General features: G+C 45.2%; 1 long non-coding RNA gene across 1 annotated transcript; it reads left to right on the top strand.

Moving 5' to 3' along the window:
• Window positions 1–817: 817 nt before the first annotated feature.
• LOC129387195 (uncharacterized) lies at window positions 818–17,457 on the top strand. Its single transcript, XR_011892884.1, has 2 exons — window positions 818–1,034; window positions 15,474–17,457. It is a non-coding gene; the product is annotated as an uncharacterized lncRNA (long non-coding RNA).
• The last annotated feature ends 3,698 nt before the right edge of the window (window positions 17,458–21,155 follow it).

Raw genomic sequence — 21,155 nt, 5'->3', positions numbered from 1 at the left:
AAAGAAAAGGGGGGGGGGGAAGCGGAGTGCGGCGGGGATTGCTGAGACAGGTGCTCGAAAGCATTTCCGCGCAAGTTTTGTCGGTGTACTCGATGAACTAAATGCCGCATTAAAGAAACTGTGACGAAATGTTGGCATGTGCGTAGTGGCTTAGTTTAAAATGTGTCCGAGAGTAAATCCGAAAAGAACCGAAGCGTACCATGTGTAAAAAATGTGTGAAAACTACAGCTGCAAGCTTATGTTATGCAGCATTGTCCAATGTCGAGATATTGTTCTTATGAATGTAGCACCCATCTCCCTTGTACACATATGTTCTGGCTTCGTTGCACTATCATCGAGGCAATGATCGAGGTTAATAAAACTGTACCCACAACGAGTGCGTCGCACTGGTTTCGGTTTCGGTTTTCGCTGCCATTCGTGATAATAAACCGTTTGTAAATCGTACTTTTTGTTGGCAATTCTTTGGACAGGGAACGAAAACAAAAACTGGCAATTAAAATAAGCAATACGTAAAATGTTTTAAACGAAAAACTGTTTCAACATTCTTTAAAGTAACTCTAACATTCTAGGGCTCTAAGCGTCATCTGTTTCCGGTAGTCAAAATGTGTCATAGCGGCTTCCTGTCTCTGGTTTCGGTTTTCGCTGCCATTCGTGATAATAAACCGTTTGTAAATCGTACTTTTTGTTGGCAATTCTTTGGACAGGGAACGAAAACTGGCAATTAAAATAAGCAATACGCAAAATGTTTTAAACGAAAAACTGTTTCAACATTCTTCAAAGTAACTCTAACATTCTAGGGCTCTAAACGCCATCTGTTTCCGGTAGTCAAAATGTGTCATGGCGGCTTCCTGTCAATTGGATGTGAGCGTGGACGTGAGCGTAACATGGGAGCTTCGATGGTACATCTAAGCTTTCTTGGTTATCCCAAGCTGTTCCTTATCCTTCCGCGTAATAACTCTTTCTTGTACCCAATAGAATGCCGAATAGAGATCGTATAGAAGCTCAGAGGCTGCACCTGTCATTCACATAGACAGGTAAGGTAGCTGTTTGCGACCACTTTCAACTCATCTGGGGCGCACATAATTTTTTTTTTGTGTTATTTACGCATGAATAGGCATCATTTTTCACGCCGCCTGAAGTCCTCACTAAAAGTACGCTTTAAATGCTCTGCACGCCTTAAATTGACACCCATCTGTAACGTGTTTGAGCCGTTATTTATAGCCCATATCTTGCGGACTACGATTTTAACCTTATGCGCACTACCGCCCCTTTGTTCTGTTGCGCGCGCGATATCAGTGTTTTTAGATCCAGAAGGCTGCTTCCGCATGCAAAAAGAGACTCGACGTGTTAGATTGTACACATGGAGAGCGAACGCTGTGACACGCTCTTTAAATTGGCCGACTGTTGCAAGCGCTGGCATCATTGCCGTCGCCGAAGCATATATACAGGCACACTATAATAGAGACATACGTATTTACAATGCCAAATGAACAATTTTCGTCCCTTGGCGCTCTTCTGCTTGGCCTGACAGGCAGAGGTCACGCAGTGCGTTGCAGTGAAAGCGCATGAGCATACAGCGAAATCTACGCGAACGTTTTTATAGACAAATGCTCGAAGATTTCTATCACCAGCTGCCACTTGATAATACGAAGATAATGCGACAAAGTGTACACATATGAATGACAGATTCAATATTTCTTGACACTCGTAAATCCTCAAACCTGCCAGTTCTTGGTTAGTGCGTGAAAAAGTGGAATTTTGTGTTGTTTGAAAGCAGACATTGGTTCATCCAAACGTGGCTTTGTGTAGGCCGTCGCATTGTATGAATGAATTATCAAATGCTTGGGCATCGGAGCAATGATGCGATGTAGCTCCAAAAATGCACCTTTGTTCTCTTTTCACTTTGCCTCATGCTATTCTGTCTCAAGTTTAGCCAATGTCAAAACAGCAATTTCGACTGGCACAGCAACGCTCATTTGAATGGCATCTGTCATTGTCGTAAGTTGTCATTGCTCCTTTCAGCACATATGTTACATGGCCTTTGACATCTTCATCATCATCATCAGCCTGGTTACGCCCACTGCAGGACAAAGGCCTCTCCCATACTTCTCCAACAACCCCGGTCATGTACTAATTGTGGCTATGCCGTCCCTGCAAACTTCTTAATCTCATCCGCCCACCTAACTTTCTGCCGCCCCCTGCTACGCTTCCCTTCCCTTGGAATCCAGTCCGTAACTCTTAGTGACCATCGGTTATCTTCCCTTTTCATTACATGTCCTGCCCATGCCCATTTCTTTTTCTTGATTTCAACTAAGGTGTCATTAACTCGCATTTGTTCCCTCACCCAATCTGCTCTTTTCTTATCCCTTAACATTATACCCATCATTCTTCTTTCCATAGCTCGTTGCGTCGTCCTCAATTTAAGTAGAACCCTTTTCGTAAGCCTCCAGGTTTCTGCCCCCTACGTCAGTACTGGTAAGACACAGCTGTTATACACTTTTCTCTTGAGGGATAATGACAAACTGCTGTTCATGATCTGAGAATGTCTGCCAAACGCACCCCAGCCCATTCTTATTCTTCTGATTATTTCAGTCTCATGATCCGGATCCGCGATCACTACCTGCCCTAAGTAGATGTATTCCCTTACCACTTCCAGTACCTCGCAACCTATCGTAAACTGCTGTTCTCTACCGAGACTGTTAAACAGTTTTCTGCAGATTAATTTTTAGACCCACCCTTCTGCTTTGCCTCTCCAGATCAGTGAGCATGCATTGCAATTGGTCCCCTGAGCTACTAAGCAAGGCAATATCATCAGCGAATCGCAAGTTACTAAAGTATTCTCCATTAACTCTTATCCCCGATTCTTCCCAATCCAGGTCTTTGTATACCTCCTGTAAGCACGCTGTGAATAGCATTGGAGCGATCATATCTCCCTGCCTGAATCCTTTCTTTACTGGGATTTTGTTGCTTTCTTTATGGAGGGCCATGGTTGATGTGAAGCATTATATCTTTCAGTATTTTTACATACGGCTCGTGTACACCCTGATTCCGTAATGCCTCCATGACTGCTGAGGTTTCGATTGAATCAAACGCTTTCTCGTAATCAGTGAAAGCTATATATAATGGTTGGTTATATTCCGCACATTTCTCTATCACCTGATTGATAGTGTGAATGTGGTCTATTGTTGAGTAGCCTTTACGGAATCCTGCCTGGTCCTTTGGTTGACAGAAGTCTAAGGTGTTCCAGATTCTATTTGCGATTACCTTAGTAAATACTTTGTAGGCAACGGACAGTAAGCTTGTCGGTCTAGAATTTTTAAAGTCTTTGGCGTCCCATTTCTTATGGGTTAGGATTATGTTAGCGTTCCAAGATTCCGGTACGCTCGAGGTCATGAGGCATTGCGTATACAGGGTGGCCAGTTTTTCTAGAACAATCTGCCCACCATCCTTCAACAAATCTGCTGTTACGTAATCCACCCCAGCTGCCTTCCCCCTTTGCATAGCTCCCAAGGCATTACTTCTTCCGGCGTTACTTGTGGGATTTCAAATTTCTCTAGACTATTCTCTCTTCCATTATTGTTGTGGGTGCCACTAGTACTGTATAAATCTCTATAGAACTCCTCTGCCACTTGAACTATCTCATCCATATTAGTAATGATATTACTGGCTTTGTCTCTTAACGCATACATCTGATTCTTGCCTGTTCCTAGTTTCTTCACTGCTTTTAGGCTTCCTCCATTCCTGAGAGCATGTTCAATCCTATCCATATTATACTTTCTTATGTCAGCTGTCTTACGCTTGTTGATTAACTTCGAAAGTTCTGCCAGTTCTGTTCTAGCTGTAGGGTTAGAGGCTTTCATACATTGACATGTCTTGATGATCAGATCTTTCGTCTCCTGCGATAGCTTACTGGTATCCTGTCTAACGGAGTTACCACCGACTTCTATTGCACACTTTTTAATGATGCCCACAAGATTGTCGTTCATTGCTTCAACACTAAGGCCCTCTTCCTGAGTCAAAGCCGAATGCCTGTTCTGTAGCTTGATCCGGAATTCCTCGATTTTCCCTCTTATCGCTAACTCATTGATCGGCTTCTTATGTACCAGCTTCTTCCATTTCCTCCTCAAGTCTAGGCTAATTCGAGTTTTTACCATCCTATGGTCACTGCAGCGCACCTTGCCGAGCACGTCCACATCTTGTATGATGCCAGGGTTTGCGCAGAGTATAAAGTCTATTTCATTTCTAGTCTCATCATTCTGGCTTCTCCACGTGCACTTTCGGCTGTCCCGCTTGCAGAAGAAGGTATTAATTATCCGCATATTATTCTGTTCTGCAAAGTCTACTAGTAACTCTCCCCTGCTATTTTTAGTGTCTATGCCATATTCCCCCACTGACTTGTCTCCAGCCTGCTTCTTGCCTACCTTGGCATTGAAGTCGCCTATCAGTATAGTGTATTTTGTTTTGACTTTACCCGTCGCCGATTCCATGTCTTCATAGAAGTTTTTGACTTCCTGGTCATCATGACTGGATGTAGGGGCGTAGACCTGTACGACCTTCAATTTGTACCTCTTATTAAGTGTCGCAACGAGACCTGCCACCCTCTCGTTAATGCTATAGAAGTCCTCTACGTTACCAGCTGTATTCTTATTAATCAGGAATCCGAAAACATCTTCAGTACGACCTAAATGTGTTTCACAGCTGTGATTGCCTCAGTGCGTATAGAAGCAACGAAGTGATGCCAAATACTTTTGCAGAATAACTGAAATGTTGGCAAGTTCATTCGGATTCATGATTATGGCAGATTTGAACCCAACACTGTGTAACACTACTACACAGACTGGCGTTTCGGGTAGTCGAGACAAGATTCTTATTAAAACCTCTTTGAGATTTGGCAAACTGTTAGCTAGGTGGGATAAAGTAATTGTGATTCAGAATAGTAGCCTCAACATTGAGCACAAGGCAAGAGGTGAGTTTTTTATTGTGATCATTTTCTACAAGCATGCACATTAGCCTTACAGTAGTACGAGCATCTTTGTAGCACATCTTTCCCTGTATAAAAAGGGTCATGTTGCTTACTGCTTAGTTGGTGTTATGCATTGTCCACTTCTATGGTGTTGATGCCCAGGATCTCTACTAAACGGAACCTCTTTGGTACAGTCTTGTGGCTGCTTGTGTTCTCCCTTAGCCAGAGACGTGAAGGGGGGTTCACGGTCACTGACCAAGTCTGATGTATAACCCGACGTTTTGGAACTGCATACGGGCTCCTTGTTCACTGAGTTAAACAGGAAATCGTCGTCACTTATGTAGCCAGCACGTGACGTAACAAACATGCGTAAATGGCAGGCATAGTCCCTGGTGTCTGGTTCATCGTAGCTGGCGTTGATTGAATGATTAGCGATTCTAGCAGCCGCCGGGATGACATGTTCTTTTCTTGGGCAACAACAGTGGCATTGTCCCAGTCAATCTTGTGACTATGTTCCTGCGCATGTTTGGCAAATAATAGTCGTGTGACTATTATTTCTTAGATCACATTTTCTTTTTTTTTTTCCCGTTTCCATGCCTGATCAGACGAACTTTCGTCGAACCCTTGATTATGTAGCCAGAGGCAGTGGCACTGGTTGTGTCCTGTTTGAGATGAATGGTCCTTTTGTCCGTCTCTATCCACTATGACCTGGGCTTATCTCCTGGCTGCTGAAGTGTGCCTGCATTTTCCAGGTCAACTACTCGGACATTAATGTCTGGATACAAATTGGGTAGATCTTGCATGCCATGCCCAACATCAGAGTAAGTTTTCTGTTTCTGCCAGCACTTTTGCTCATGCACTTTCATTTTCCTCCGGTCCGGGAGTTGTGGAAAGAAGCTGTCTGCAGTAGCTAGAAGTGTAGTCCTAAGCCTTCGGCTCGTAAGCATTTGCACTAACGAGGAGCTATATTTCAGAAGGCTCAGTCTATAATCGTGTCTTGTAGGCATCACCTGACATCTCAAGGGAGTTCTTGGATAAGTTTACAGTGGCTTCTGTGAGATCACTGCGGTGTCGGTAGTGTGGACTGCATGCCATTTGTTGGAATTCTTATGAATTCTGCGAACAGCGACCTGCGCCCTTTTCCAAGCTACAGTTTGTTGTGGTTCACGGCCACTACACTATTGCACGCCTTGTGAAAACAATGAGGCATTGAGTCACAACCACAGGTCCTGTCAAACTAGCCAGTACTAGCTCAGGATACCCTTACTAGTATTTTGTTATGATGAGCCACCGCACCCCTCCAATAGAAAATATGTCCATGGTGAACTTCTGTAACAGCTTTTCTCAGAATCCCAGTTGCAGGAGTGTCACCCTTCTCTTAGCCCTGTGGTGCTAGCATGCATGACATGACTTGAAGACATTTGCTGTTTGTATGTACTTATGATGCAGTACTTTGTCGTCTTGCTAGGCATTTATTGATTCCAAAGTGGCGTTCAAGTGAGAAGTGCTGGGTGGGTAAGCTCCTGTAGCTTCTTGGGCGCGATGGTTTTGTTGCCACAATATCAACATATATCAACATGCAACAATATCAACATCGTCCTTGTGAAGCCAGAATTCTTTCAGACTTTGCAACACCTTGGCCAGCTCTTTCAAGTGAAGATGCGAAGTTGGCAGCAGCATTAATCTAGTACTTGTTCTTTCTTCAGTTCTTGTAAAGAAGGTGGGGAGAGGCAGCATGCATAGCCTTCAATCCTGGTAGGCCCTTCTGGTGCCTGTTATTCTCCTTCACATGAGAACTTGACAGTGTATCAGCTGCGCGAAAGTCTTTGCCTAAGATGTACATTATGCCTCATAATGCATCAATCGTGTGCATTTTATGATTTGGAAAACAGATTGTTGCCCCATTTATAGAATTTATCTCAAGCTTGCAAGAAAGAAAGCACTTCTTTCTATATCTAGGCATAGCCAGGCATTCTGTCTCTGCAAAATATCTTGAGGCGTATCTAGTAACATGTTGCCCATCGTCTTGCTTTTGGCTGAGCACTGCAACTAGACCACAGCACAAAGCATCAGCTGTGATTAGCAGCTGGTTTCTCATCTTGAGGAGCGCCAGCCAAGCACTGGATCTGAAGAAAGTATTTCTTTCCATTTTGAGAATTCTTGAACCTGTCTGGGTTCCAGATAAACCATGCTTTGAAAACAGCATGCTGGGCAATGGGTGTAGTGTTTGTCATGTTAGGAGCGAATAAACCTAGATAGGTGGTCATGCCCATTAGCAGCTGTAGTTCTGGAGGATGGTCTTGGCATGTCTGTGACAGCTTTGAGCTTGTTTTCGTTCATGATATGCCCCAAGTAGGATATTATTGTGATGCCAAACTTACATTTCTCTTTGTTGATGGCAGCTCTTGCACAGTGGGTGCCCTCAAATGTACTGCAGAGTTTGTTGTGTTGCTGTTTAGTTGAGCATCAACTGATAACCTCGACCATATGACAAGCAACACATGTAAGTTCTGGATGAATATCATTCATATACCATTGTATTTGATCTGGGGCACGCCAGATACCAAATCGCATGAGCAGTTAAAGTGAAACCAATGGAATGGTGCTGTAAAGGTGGTCAAGAACTTTCCGTCATTTCTCAGGGATTTGCCAAAACCCTGAATTTGGGCATCAATTTTTCATACACCAAGCTGTGACTCGTAGTATCTGAAGGGTATGCTCTACTGCAGGAATTGGATATGATGCTCATAGAACTTGCTTGTTCAGTTTTTGTATAATCCATAAAAGTGTAGAGTGCTCCTGATGGCTTCGTCACCACTACCATAAGCGTGCACCAAGGAGTTGGCTCTGTCATAGCTGTCGTAAAACCAATCTTAAACCTGGAGAAGTTTGGCTTTTGTCTTCTATAAAAGTAGCCATACAAAACAGTGAAATATTAGTCCAAAGGACGCAGGCTTGAGTTTCAACATTGTCATGCAAGCTGCGCAAAGTATTTGAGGATGCGGCTTTGAATCTCCTTAACCATTAACATTCTCAATCTGTAAGCGCTCGACTTCACCTTCACAATCACCTCTGTGACCTATTTAGCAAATTTATTTGGAAATAGCAGCATTCTGCCTGATGCACGAGATGGAACTTGATGTTGTGCTAGTTGCCTTACACAGTGACCACAGTAACTTGGAGATCACCACCTTCTTGAAATGTCACGAACCACATTGTTTTCAGGTTGATACAAGAAATCGTGTCTAATAATCATCTCTGACAAAAAGAAATAACTGATGCCCGTGGCAAGGTGCCATTCAAGTGGTTGAGTTCCTCCGGGAGGTAGGGGGTGATACGAGAGAACCCTCAAAAGCCGATTATGGCCTTAGCCAAGCAGCCCTAGGTGACATAGTAAAGCTTTTTGGGCACGATGTCATTAGGCACCACCCTATGTAATTTATTTGCTTCCACAACCCCTGCATGGCTCACGAGTGTCTGGTGGTAAATTGCTGAAGCCACATCAACCTCAATGTAGCATTCCTAGTTCCGAACACTTCAATCTGCATGCCACTATGTATGGCAGGTGTTACTGGGAAGGAGACTGACGAACAGCTACACATAGATAAAAACTCTCTAAAGGCTGTTATTGCGAAAACACTGCCCAACATCAACACACGCTATATGATACAAGAATGTTGCTACTATGAAAGATTAATTCAGTCAGTAATTGAAGATGAAGATGGTTTTACTCAATAGCCTTGTAAAAAAATGGTAAAAGAAAGCTAATAAATTTGGAACTCATGTTTCAAATCTTGTCTGGAAAAAAAATCATTATGTCTTCAAATATCTCACGCAGCCGCTAATCCTGTTCTACTTCATCACCTTCAGGTATGCTAGAGAAGTCTTTCTCGTCATTGGGCTCCAAAATGTAGTTGAGCAAAAGGAGTAGACCTAGGTGGCTGACAGGATGGCTCTTCTTTAAGTGTGGTGCATAGAAGAAAAAAGCATGCAAACATCTTCAACACTGTAATGAGCATTAACTGTTAGGGATGAAACATGAAAAACCCCAGGGAAAGCATTTAGGTTTGGTGGAAATGTAGAAAATACACAGAGACTAAAGACAGTGAAGGAAAATGAAAGATGTTTGTGTAAGCTTCTTCAGCAGTGCGTTTGTTGCCTGTAGACAACACCAGGTAGAACTTGGAAAGCGACCTTCACCCTGAGTTGACGTCAATTCTGCGTGCAATTGGTGCATATTGACACAAAGATGTGGGGCTCCCGCACCGCAGAACGGCGCGCGCAAAGGTCGGCGCTATGAAACACGAAGTGCGTAAGCTGCACGCTCTTGTTCTGGCCCCCTATTAAAGAGAAGCGTATATTTTGCAAGACTCCGTCTCTAATCTGCGTTACATTTTTCTGGTGGAGGTGCGGGGTACGTGCTACCACTCCCAGATCGAACACCGTCTACAAACCCAGTACGAAGTCCGGTCAAGCGGACTACTGTGCAAGTACGGACAAGCTGCCAACTTCAAGGACTGCCGCCTGAGCATGAGCCTCTACACAGTCAAGTAAGAAGGACGAATACATCGGTTCCATCTTCCTCGACCGCGCCGACCGAGGTCGTCCTCAACCAGCCACGAATCCCCACGTCCTTCCATGGGGACACCTTTGAGGATGTAGAGAACTGGCTCGATCACTTTGAGCGTGTTGCAGAATTCAACGGCTGGACTCCAGAGCGCAAGCTACGGAACGGCTACTTTGCCCTCAAGGACTATGTGTGGACATGGTTTGAGAATCGTGAGGCGGGGCCCTATCGACATGGGACGAATTCTGACAACAGCTAATCGGCACATACGCCAGCTTCGATCACAAGGAGCGAGCTGAATCTGCAATTCAGGCGAGAGTACAGAGGCCGAATGAAAGCGTCGCAATGTTTCTCGAAGATATATGCCGACTTTTCCGACGCGCGGATCTATCCATGCCGGAAGAAAAGAAGCTCAGGAACTTGATGCGCAGTGTCAAGCAAGAGTTATTCGGTGCCCTAATATGCAACCCACCAAAGACTGTTACAGAGTTTCTCGCGGAAGCCGTATCAATGGAAAAGGCACTGCAGCAGCGAACAAGGCAGAACCGCGACGTGTCGACCCTATCGCGTGACTCTCTCGCTATACCCCTGGACAATACCGACGCCTTGCGGGAGCTCATTAGGTTTATCGTTCGAGAGTAGCTTCAAAATCTTCAGGTGGCTCCAGCATCGGTACAGCGGCTCGATCTGGCTGAGGTCGTCCGGGAGGAAATCAGGCAGTCAGTCAAAGACCCAGAGTGAAGCGAGACACCACAGCACGAGGTACGGCAGCCACAACCTTGCATGTCGTATGCGGAAGCAACGTGGAGTTCGTATTTTTCGCGATGTGAGCGACGTCCCGGACTTTCATGGTGTGCACGCCGTTGAACAAGCAACTGGCGACTTCAGGCCTCGCCGCACGCCATTCATGGCTGAAACACGACCACCCCGCAAGAGCGACGTATGGCGCACCGCAGACCGGAGGCCCTTGTGTTTTTATTGCGATGAAGCTGATCACCTCTACAGGGCGTGTCCTTACCGTCGAGCTGGGCTCCTTGGATTTTCACTGAATGCACCATGCCCGTGCAATGGTGAACGCCCCCTGGAGTTTGAAGCATACCTCGCAGAGGCCAGGACCTTGTTTGCTCCACGATTCCTTAAACCCCGGTCACCGTCACCCGCCCAAAACCGGTCTTCCAGCCCCCTCTTCACATCGAGAGCAACGAGGCGTCGCTCACCCAGCCCTGCCTCCCAGGAAAACTGAGTCCAGCGACCTGCGCAGGTGAGGTTGCTGACGTTGCAAACGCTGAAGATCCTCCACTACGACGACCGCGATATGACGTAATTGAGATGCAGAGAAAGCAGTGTAGTTCCGTGTCAGTATCCTGCGACGTACGAGTTACCATAGATGACCACGAAGTCACGGCGTTAATCGACATGGGTGCAAACACGTCTGTCATGAGCCAGAATCTCGCGTGTATGCTGAACAAAGTTTCGCCGCAATGGACCGGAACTCGGATTCGTACTGCAGGAGGGCATCTCATAACTCCAATGGGTCGGTGCACGGCATGAGTCAACATGCAGGGCTTCACGTACATCGGCGACTTCGTCATTCTTCCTGAATATTCAAAGGACCTTATACTCGGCATGGATTTCCTTGAGGCGAACAGTGCCATCATCGACCTGCAAGAGTCTAGAGTCAGCTTCACGACTACGCAAGCCATGGCGAACAGTAATGACAACGACCGTGACACTGTGCTTTGCGTAACTGACGATCACATCACGTTGCCACCCAAGAGTAGCGTGCTTACCCTTGTCCGATGCGACATGGAGGACGCCGCCGAAGGAATTGCTGAGGCAAACATGCCCCTGCTTCTTGAGCGCCACATTTGTATAGCCAGAGGGCTTCTTCGGGTGCGAAACAAATGGTCAGTCATTTTGCTAACAAACTTTAGCAACAAGTATCGGCATGTACCGCGACGAACGAAATGGCTGAACTGAGCTCATTTCCTCGCGAAATCACTAACGTTACTGACATTGCCACATTGGAAACCGCATCGTCTCAGTAATCTGGGTTACCCAGCCTAAAAGAACGGATTCACTTTAACGCCGCTCTGCCAGACCATCAGAAAGACCGTCTACTGAGTCTTGTGAATGAATTTGTGGACTGTTTTTCAACGTCATCCAAAGTGCGGCGCACGTCCATCACAAAGCACCACACTATTACGGACGAGTCTGCACGTCCTGTCTGTCAGCATCCTTACAGAGGGTCTCCAGTGGAAAGGGAAGCGATCAAGCATCAGGTGAAAGAGATGCTCCAAGACGACGTGATCCAGCCATTCACCAGCCCGTGGGCCTCCCCTGCAGTGTTAGTCAGAAAGAAAGACAACACACTACGCTTCTGTGTAGATTACAGAAAGTTGAACCGTGTCACCAAGCGTGATGTTTATTCATTGCCACACATCGACGACGCAATGGATCGTCTACAACATGCCAAGTTTTTTTCTTTGTTGGATCTTAAATCAGGATATTGGCAAATCGAAGTTGATGAACAGGATCGTGAAAAAACAGCATTTGTGACACCTGATGGGCTTTATGAGTTCAGAGTTCTCCCCTTCGATCTCTGTTCCTCACCTGCCACCTTTAATACCACCAGCATACCGTGCTTGCTGAACTCAAATGGCAAACCTGCCTCGTATACTTGGACGATGTCGTCGTGTTCTCGAGCACGTTTGACGAACATCTCACATGACTCGAGAGTGTCCTCACTGCGATCCATACTGCCGGCCTCACCATCAAGCCTGAGAAATGGTACTTCAGGTTCCAAGAGCTCAAATTTTTTCGCCATGTCGTTGGTCCTCAAGGCGTCCGATCAGACCCCGACAAGTTAGCTGCCGTCGCTGAGTTTTCACCACCCACAGAAAAGAAGGCTGTCCAACGCTTCCTTAGTTTGTGCGCATATTATGGGCGCTTCGTCAAGGGCTTCTCAAGAATTGCTGAGCCTCTGACAGGGCTTACATGCGACGATGCGCCTTTCATTTAGGCGGATGAGCAGCAGCAGTCTTTCATTGAATTGCGCGTTTGCAAGAGGCCCCGATACTTGCTCATTTCGACGAAGACGCTGACACTGAAATCCATACTGATGCCACCAATGTGAGTCTCGGCGCTTGTGCAGTGGCAAGCTGGTGCGGAACTTACCGTTGCTTATGCAAGCCGCAGTCTCACCGAGGCTGAGAAAAACTACTCAACTACTGAAAAGGAATGCTTAGCGGTTGTGTGGGCAATTGGCAAATTCTGACCCTACTTGTACGGTAAACCCTTTAACACTGTCAGCGATCAACCACGCCCTGTGCTGGCTTGCCAACCTCAACAGATCCTTCAGGCAGACTAGCCCATTGGAGCCTGCGCTTACAAGAGTATGATATTACAGTTGTCTACTGATCTGGCAGGAAGCACAGTGACGCTGACTGTCTGTCACGTGCACCACTCTCTACGACCTCATCGGACCCTGACCATGACTTGCCATTTGTCGGCGTTATCGATGCCATAAAGATGGCTGAGCACCAGCGCGCTGACGCTGAGCTGCTGCCGCGGATCGAACACCTCCAAGGAGTTGAAGGTGTTTTACCCCGCTCGCTCGTGCGCGGCTTATCATCATACTACTTGTACAACAACGTCCTTTACAGGAAAAACTGCGGAAGCGGCCCCAATACGTACCTCCTTGTCGTGCCATCGGCACTACGCCACGACATTTTGCAAGCCTGCCATGATGAGCCATGTGCGGGACACCTGGGATTCGCCAAGACTTTAGGCAAGGATACGACAGAAGTATTACTGGCCCCGGCTTTATTCCTCTGTGCAACTGTACATGAAGACCTGCCGCGACTGTCAGCGCCGCAAAAAAGCACCAGTTAAACCGACTGGCTTTCTCCATCCTGTGGACCTTCCTCAAGCACCGTTCCAACAAATAGAATGGATCTACTTGGACCGTTCCCAGTGACCTCTTCGCGCAACAGATGGATAGTCGTCGCTACCGACTACTTAACCCGGTACGCCGAAACTGAAGCTATTCCACAAGCAAATTCATATGAAGTGGCCAAGTTCTTTGTACGCCACATCGTCCTGTGACATGGTGCACCGTCTGTTCTCATCACTGACCGCGGTACAGCATTTACAGTGGAACTTATGCAGGATGTTCTCCAGCTGACGCATAGCTCTCACCACAAGAGCACTGCATATCACCCTCAAACCAATGGATTAACGGAGCGTCTGAACAGAACGCTGGCTGATTTGTTCTCCGTGTATGTCGACGTAGAGCACAAGACGTGGGACGCGATCTTACCCTATGTGACTTTCGTGTATAACACTGCTGTACAGGAGACTACGCAGTTTACACCATTCAAACTTGTATACGGGCGCCACGTCAGGTCAACACTTGACGCCATGCTACCACTGGCTGATAATAGCCCTGACACCCTTCGATACAACTAGGGTCGACGCGACATCCATTACAATACCGGCGGCTGCGTGTGGGTCTGGATGCCTGTCCGCCGCCGTGGACTCTCAAAAAAGTTGATCCGCCGGTATTTTGGTCCTTACAAGGTTACACGCCGCCTCTGTGACATGACCTACGAAGTGGTCCCCTACAGTTCTGGCCCCAGTTCACTCTGTCGTCGTCCTCCCGCTGAAGTTGTTCACGTAGTGCGCATGAAACCATACTATGCGCATACGTGAATGCCGAGATGCACCTGAGGAGCTCCATTTCTTATGTCACTGAAATAACTTTTTGACGTGACCGAGACGGTCGCTTTTCTCATGGGAGGCAATTGACACAAAGATGTGGGGCTCCTGCACCGCAGGACGGCGCGCGCAAAGGTCGGTGCCACTAAAGACGATGAAGTGCGTAAGCTGCACGCTCTTGTTCTGGCCTGCCATTAAAGAGAAGCGTATATTCTGCAAGACTCTGTCTCCAATCTACGTTACCATATAGTCCTTGTCGGGTGTACAATTAAACTTTATATTGCATGTTTTACATATTACTCATCTGATGTCTTAGCAGCATAGGTTTTTCCTCTGCTTTTCTTGTAAAAAAATCTTTGGGAAGTGCGCAAGTGCATCTACTTTGATTTTTTTTGTGCATGGCACATGTGCTGTTGGCTTGGAACTGATTCACAATATTAACAGCCGTAGCGTTCAGGGCCCCATGTCGCTGAAAATCCAGCAGTGGTGTTGGCGACCTTTTTCATGAGAAAATTAATCCCAAACCATGCATCCCGATTCATGCAGGCCCTCCACGTGGCATATAGGCGTTACTGAACGAATTAAAATTCTCAAAGTAGAATGTGTGAAAAATTCATAAAGTATGACTTGCACACAACCTCGAGACATGATAGCGTTGGATTGTAATTTGAATATGCGAGAAAACATAATTCTGTTGTGCAGAAACTCGAACACAAACCCCTTTTCCAGCTGCCATTTCGGGTCTGTCTTAGTAGTGGCACACCCCAGAAAGCTCGCCTTCGTGCATAGCGTTTGCCACCAGCATTTCCAGGAAAACATTACAGAAGCATAAGCTGCAGCTGCCCGGAAGCATGAGAAGCAGCCAGGGATCTTTTAATGCTATCGTGTTCCACTCTTAAAGGCGCAGCTTAAGTGTCCTCCAACCTTTTTTTTTTTGCTGTTTGGGGACTGCCTTCTTGAACGTGTTGCTTCGTTTCCTTTCTGCTGTAGGGCGAATGTAATATCTGCTTTGAACAACAGCAAAGCCACATTTTGATTGCACTTGATGCTGGCTGCACTAGTGCGGCATCTCTCCTGAACACTATCCAACAGTTCACTATGATGTTATCACTGAAATAGAATACACAAGACACCTTCGTGTACCACTTCATCTACCTCGAAGTAATATGCCATAGCTCTATGATCATATCCTTAACATCCACTACTTTCTTGGATTCATTTCAGATAGCTGGAATGTACAGACTAAAAAAGCTCGGAAGCGCTTGCGCTCTTTGGAGAATTTTGTATGAGCATTTTCAGGCTGTTCTGGTGACACTAAAAAAGTACTGGCTCTCCTGTAATCGAGAGTGGATGTAAGCACGAAATGGCTGCCAACAAAGCAGATTGATTGTAGATGATACTAGCCACAATCTTAAAATGGGTGTAGCGTACATTCCCAACAGCACACCCCACCCCACCGCACCACGCAACTGTACACTGGTCCATATGGAAGCAAGTTTCCTGTCAAAGACAGAACCCCATTGCAAGTCTCGTCTCGGTCCACCAGATGCGCCGTGGACCTCGCGGACTGCTGGCATTGAAAAGAGCACAAGCAACTGTGTCTCAGTGCCAAAAAATGACAATCAAGTGTACAGTGCCTTGTATCTGCCTCTGAACGTCGCTATTAGAAGTGACCAATAAAACTTCAGCGTACTAGAAGTTACAGCTTGAGTGATATTGTGAGCAAATATTTAGAACTCAGAAGCAATATTTTTTGTAACATGTTTGGGAAGTAACTAGCATATGTATTGCAGTCTTGACTGTTTGCCCGGATGAGCTGGTTTGAGTGACAGGATAATGACTCTGGCTTTTGGTTCATTGAAGGTGGCTGACAACAGGAGCTAAAAGCATTTCATGCTTAAAATGTCTGCAGCAGCGGCACTGTTCGGTTAGTCAAGGACCTCATTTCATGGCCCTCATTCTGACACCTTCGAACACTGTTTCTGCCTTTGTAACGCTTCCTAGAATTTATCCTTCAAATTCTTATGTGAAAGAACCATGCATCAATTTTGGCGTATTTCTCAAACTGTACGAGCAGAATTGCTGCTGATTTCATAAATACAACCTATAAATCAATACAGCAGAATTGTTAGTTGAAATATGTAATCCAAACCAAGGAGCCATTCTCAAGACGATGTTCCCGCTGGCAGTGATGCGTGGCATTCCTGGCGTTGGTGAAACCTTTATTCTACATGATAAAGCATGAAACATTCACATGTGCTCTTCTTTCCTTCTTTTTTGAGCTTTGCTGTTTCAAGGAGCTTTGCCCTTTGAGTGGCAGCAGCCTGATTGACATAGCTTCTGACTCACATATTTAACATTTTTGCACAGATTGGTCAAGGAGTAGCCAGATTTTGAGAAGTACATCTTTAGCAGAGTCTATAGGTGCTGGCTTTTGAATGGAGAGACAAGCAGCTTCATAGCTTCCCTCCTGTCTCTTGTCATTGTGTCAGCAAACTGAAATGAAAACTCTCAAAACAGTATATTTGCTAATGAGGAATCTTTGCAAGGCACATTGTGAAGCGCATGCCGATGAATTGCTTCAACCTTTTACATTAAACAAATTATGCCATGTGCTGTCGAGAGGCAAATAAAGCTGTTCGCTTTAAAAATTAACAATAATATCCGCAGTTTGTGAAGTGATTGAGATATTGTTACCCAGTACCTTCAACAAAGATGTTATGGGAAACAGTGCAAGGAACTAGCATACTTACACTAATTGCAGGTATTTGGCGGAGTTGTATGGGAGACAAGATAGCCAACCAATTTTCCTCTAATGCATGTGAGCTTTGTCATCCTCATGGTGTAATGTAATCATTTCAGGTAGCGGATAAAGAATGTGTGGCAACATGAAATGGCCTTTGACGACACAGGCGAGTAGTGGATGCCACACTTCAGTTCTAATTAAAGTTACATCAGCACAGAGCATGTATGATACGACCAAGTTGGGTCCATACTTTGGATTACTGTGTACAGTGTCACTCTCTTCTGCATTGCAGAAGATGGAAGCCAGTGTTTCTTTGCTGTTGCCATTTCAATTTAGTATATTTTCATGTTTTCATGTTCTGCAAAATACAGCCAGAGGTTGCACGGTCTTGAAATGAAGACTACTTTTTGTGTTTTCAAGATAAAGTTTTAGCTATAATAAACGGAATTTCCAAAAAACAAATTTTATGTTTGGCCTGCCTTCTTTTGGGTGATCAGACATGGGAGCCATTGAGGCATCATGGCTCATACGTGCTCCATTTATGCTTGAGAGGTGTGTGCACAATGCTCCTTGCATGTTGAAAAAAAAAAAATGGAGACCACCCATAATTGGTGTTGGTTTGCTTTCTTAGCCACAAGTGTTATCTGAAAATATAGCTGGTTTTTGTTACTCTTTCTGGCGGTGCGTTTTAGATGCATAAAAATTATGATGGATGTGCATGTTCAGTGTGATTGCAGGAACGAGAAACTTTACTAGAAGATCCTTTGCAAGAGATGCAAGTGCTTGCCCATTTCATGAAAAAAAAAAGGCTTTGTTTTCATTGTATACAGTAAGCTAAGGGTCAGGCGGACTTGATCACAAAAGCAAAGAGAGAAATTGGTTGACAGAGAAATGCACAGCCTGCTGACCACATCGTAACTGTCTAGCGCATAGACAACACCTGCACGTTGGCCAACAGCATGGGAAAGGAGAAGGGATGGAAAGATGAAAGAGATTGCCATGAAGCACATGTGGTGAAAAGGAGAATGAAGCAAGAATTGGTAGCATTCAGAAAAAGCTAGATATTCTTGAGAAAACTGAAACATTGGTCAAATAATAGCAACCTTTATCAAGTCTTACCGCCGTATTCAGCAATACATCTTGAAGCTCATGCTTGACTTGATATAAATGACGTATGGTGTGAATGTGCCCAAGATGCTCATTGCATTGCTTATGGTGTGTTCACGACAGGCGTCATTTAAATCGAGTCAAGCATGGGCTTCAAGTTAAGATGTATTTCTGAATACGGGGGTTAGTGTTATGGCATGGTGAGGCTCTCTGGAATGAAGACTTCATGAACTAGAGAATAGATGTGCCCGTGAGAACCTACTTTTACGTATTATCGCAGACATCTGAATCACAGGAGCAGTCTGAAGCATGTGGTAGGTTTGTGAAGAATTTCCGAGAAACCTGCATGGGTTTTCTCTGTAACAGTTTGCTACAATCGGGTGTATGACTCATTTTACATTTCCTGATCACCTTGCATATTTCCGCACAATGCTTTCGTCATTACTGTTCAGATTCATTACTGTTCAGTGGTTCTTGTTTAACAAAATGGAGTCATGAGAAAAGAAGGAAAAAGGGAATTTTTAGGCACTGAAAAGGCAATACAGGCATGAATGTCAAAAGAGGCACTTGTAGACAGGATAAATGCAAGATTACCTAGTTTACATGGCCATAGTTTGTGCTTACAAAGAAGGCAGAAGAAGGATGCGAGGAAAAAATAAGCATTTCGTCTGAGGTTCCTCTCATTATGAAGCTGTTTACAATGATGAGAGCTAAATACAAAAAGTGTGGTCCTAATGAACAGACACGTTCTCCCAGTTGCAATTCATAGTTTAAGTAAGATTTTGAGGGACTTCAATCGCACCTCAAAAAGAAGTCCATGATCAATAAACAGTGCAGAAAGCCAGTATAACAGTTTTCATTGACAGTGAGTTGGCCCTAGGATATGATCCAGTTTGCATCTTCAATAAAATGGCTATTGATTGGCTACTATTGATCTGTACAATAAGCGCAGCACGCATACAGAACAGCACACAGTCCCATTTATGCCTTGGGCCTCACTTATACCATGTTAAAATTGTGGAAATACAACAGATTCATAAAACCAGCTCTCTTTATCACCTTATCTTAGGGAGGGACTTGTCGATGTTACAGTGCAGAGCACGAACATTTCCTTAGGAGAAGGCTTCCAGTTATTTATGTATATGGCAGAGGTTCATTACCTCTTGAAAACTGTTCTGCATAACACTCGTGCTTCTTCACACATCTGTCGCGATCCATCAAATACGGGATAAGTTGGGTGCTGCAGATAAATGGTTCCTGCAGAGCCTAAAGCTACAGCATCAATAGGTAGCTAAATTTTCATTCTTGATATTTGGTCCAGTTCTCTGAAACATACACATAGAACTGAAACTGTTCAATCTGAATACCAATATTAAATGTGTTATTTTGGGGCTTCAATGATTTGCTGAAGTTGATGGAAAGTGAAGGACTGTATAGAAAAAATGGCTGTAAGGTCAACTATCATCTGCGCATAACCTTTCAGATACTGCACTCAATATAATCTAAAACACATGAAAGGTTTTTATAGAACAAAGTACAGCCACACTGGATCACGCTGGCATCATTATCATATGTCACTGGTGTGGCACTTCAACACAATGTGGGAACCACCATGGCTCGTACAATGCTCCGAAGGATACATTGCAATAGCGCAACTATGCTCAATGGCATTTGAACTGTTCCTTGCAATTTACAACTTCTAGCCATGCACTTATTCATTTATGACTTGGATGGTCGTGAAGCCTAAGTGCTTTTCTACCTAGCAATACTGCAAGCTTGTCTGCTGACACTAGCTGCACAAAAGAGCAACAGTAGCTTGTGCTCCAGCAGAACTTGAGGGCGGATTACAAGTTCTTGCCACGCTATAGATGAGAAATATGAACATACTCCTAAGCTTCAATATCTTAGCTGGTGTAAAGCTGCAATACAGGTACTGCACTCCCTTAATTGCACTGCTTACAGCTGTCAAACTATACCTCTGGTGCTATGCACATTTTGGGGATGGCAAGAAGTTCCACTAGACAAGGTATCAACCACACAGGCATCTAAAACATTGAGTTAAGGGTGTTTAAGACTGACTAAACACAATTTGCCACTTGGCTTGGATCTCGATTCCTTTCCCCTCTAGTGTCATTGACTGAAGAACCACAACACACACTGAGGAGTAAAGTAGCAAAGCTTTGTTGTTTTGCCAGTTTACTAATAGCAAGAAACTACGCTCCAGCACTGTAGCATAATGAAAGAACAAAAGGTCAAGTATATTGAGCAAGCTTGATCAACCAGCTCTCCAGTAGTCTGGGCCCCACGTCAGAGGGTATCGTCGTATGGTGTCATGACTACAAAAGTGCATGAAGCCTACTAGAGGCTGCAGTTTCAGTAGAAGGTAGGGGATAACCCCTAATTATGGGTAAGCCTTTGCTTTTGACAATGATCGGCCAAATTTAATCACGATTTCCCACTTCTCCGCCGGTGCAGAAATGCCATCGTCCTTTTAAGATTGGCCACATTAAAAAACGTACGTACGTACGTACGTACAGTCCTATACACTGCGGCTGGTCGCGTCGCAATCCCGTGTTTCTCTAGTTTTAACGCCCGCGTAATACGTATGTAGTACTCAACAATCGGTTTGCTCTGGCGCAGTTAGAAGACGATCGTCGTCGTGCTCTTTGCGCATAACAAACGCGTCACACACACGCACACACACAACTCGATTGTGCAACACGCGCTGTTCCACCTTGTATCGCTTCGTTCGTGGTCGTGCTGTTTGCGCATACACCTTCGTCACACACACACAGCTTCGATTACCGTAAAACGCGCTGTTCCGCCTTGTATCGCTTCGTTCGTGGTCGTGCTGCTTGCGTGCACCCTGTCGCCATACAATAAAGACTAACTTTATGCTGTCGCTCCGGCGAGCTGGCACAAACCCTGCGCTAGCGCATACTTCTATGGGCCTCGCGCGCGCGCGCATGGGGACTAGGGCGTTTCAGGAGCTAGGCGCGTTTTTTGCACGACAACTAGGGACCTAGGCCCCCCTAGGGCGAAAAGTTACCTAG

Source organism: Dermacentor andersoni, chromosome 2 (assembly GCF_023375885.2).
Source record: "Dermacentor andersoni chromosome 2, qqDerAnde1_hic_scaffold, whole genome shotgun sequence".
In the NCBI taxonomy this organism is placed as follows: domain Eukaryota; kingdom Metazoa; phylum Arthropoda; class Arachnida; order Ixodida; family Ixodidae; genus Dermacentor; species Dermacentor andersoni.
This window is presented reverse-complemented; position numbering and strand designations above follow the sequence as displayed.